Source organism: Drosophila novamexicana, unplaced genomic scaffold (assembly GCF_003285875.2).
Source record: "Drosophila novamexicana strain 15010-1031.04,08,12 unplaced genomic scaffold, DnovRS2.1 tig00000681-arrow-arrow-pilon, whole genome shotgun sequence".
Taxonomy (NCBI): Eukaryota; Metazoa; Arthropoda; class Insecta; order Diptera; family Drosophilidae; genus Drosophila; species Drosophila novamexicana.
The window spans coordinates 27733-29169 of NW_020824817.1; positions in this window are offsets into that span (position 1 = coordinate 27733).

Sequence of the window (1437 nt, forward strand, 5' to 3'; positions counted from 1 at the left end):
TTTCAGGCGCACTGTGTGTATATGTGTATTAACGTGCGTGTTCGCGCACTTAGCAGGCCGAAGCCAAGTGAAAGACCAACAGTCGGCGAAGCGGCAAATAAGACAACAACAAAAATAAACAGCTGCAGCGGCCGCACCAGAAATGTCCTGGACTGAAAAAAGTGTAAATTTAACACATTTCAACAGTGCAACAACTGGCACTGATAATTTCTGCGCCCTTATATATCCGTTATTTTATGGGGAAGCGCTACATAGTCCGAGCATATCCTCTATGTTAATTAGGTGCGTGCGAGCCAGCAAAGAGCTGCAGAAAAATACTATAATATATCAAGATTTTATCGGTAGATAGACTCTTCAACCTTTACCATAATTTCAGCTTCCCATTATACAGGCATAGACAATAACACACATATACATAGGAAGGCAGCAGTTGTGCTTCTTAGTTCTTAATTTCCTGTATTAAAATAAGGCAAAAAACTGGTGCATATATACTAATGTGCAAAGCTTGTAGCAGGATAGACACTCTAGCAATACAGATACAACAACATAGATATAGATACGTAGATCAGTCAGTTCCATGTAACATTGTGGTGTGTTAATACTAAAGACAATATAAACACTATATATGCTACTATGCAGCTTGATTTTTCGAAAATTGAGAACGAAAGCGAAATCTGTAGCATTGCGCTCTCACAGCCGAGAGAACGAAAAAGGTTAAAATAGAATTTGCTCTCAGCTTCGGCCTATGAGGGCCGTGCAAGCAAACAAACAATTTTCTTAGTTTTTAAGCACAGATCACGGCCTACCCAAAATATCTGTTGATATATGAATGCATTTTGTGTACTGAGGTTGGCTCCGTACAAAATATGTATTTTTAAGGCAATCTTGAAAGGGCATTGTGACAATATAAGAAGGTAAAAATATCTAATATGTGTATACTTATACTTAAAAATCATGTCTCAAACCATTTTTTTATTGATAATATGAGGGTGGCGAATATATCGATAAAAGGATAAATAAAAGGATATATATTTGAAACTGCACGTTTCTAGTTTTTGTAATTTTCGATATCGATGCTTTTTCACGGACTGAAAGGCAGACGAACATGCTAGGTTGACTCACCTCGTCGTCCTATTCAAGAATATATATACTTTAATTTACGGCAGATGCCGTAAAGAATGTAAAGAATGCCGTTTTACAGCCCAACTGAGAGAAAAGCAGTTGAAAAGAACTTGCATGACTTACTTTGAACATGAAAATGTGAAAATGTGTGTGTACCGTTTATTGTTCTCAATTTTGGCATATGCAAATTACCTTTTCATAACATCCCAATTTACAGTAGTTCCCAAGTTGCTGGACCTATCGATTTCGACTGCATACATTTGCGTATCCAAACAATGATTCAACAGTAGGCAAATAGCCAATCGGTAAAGGACC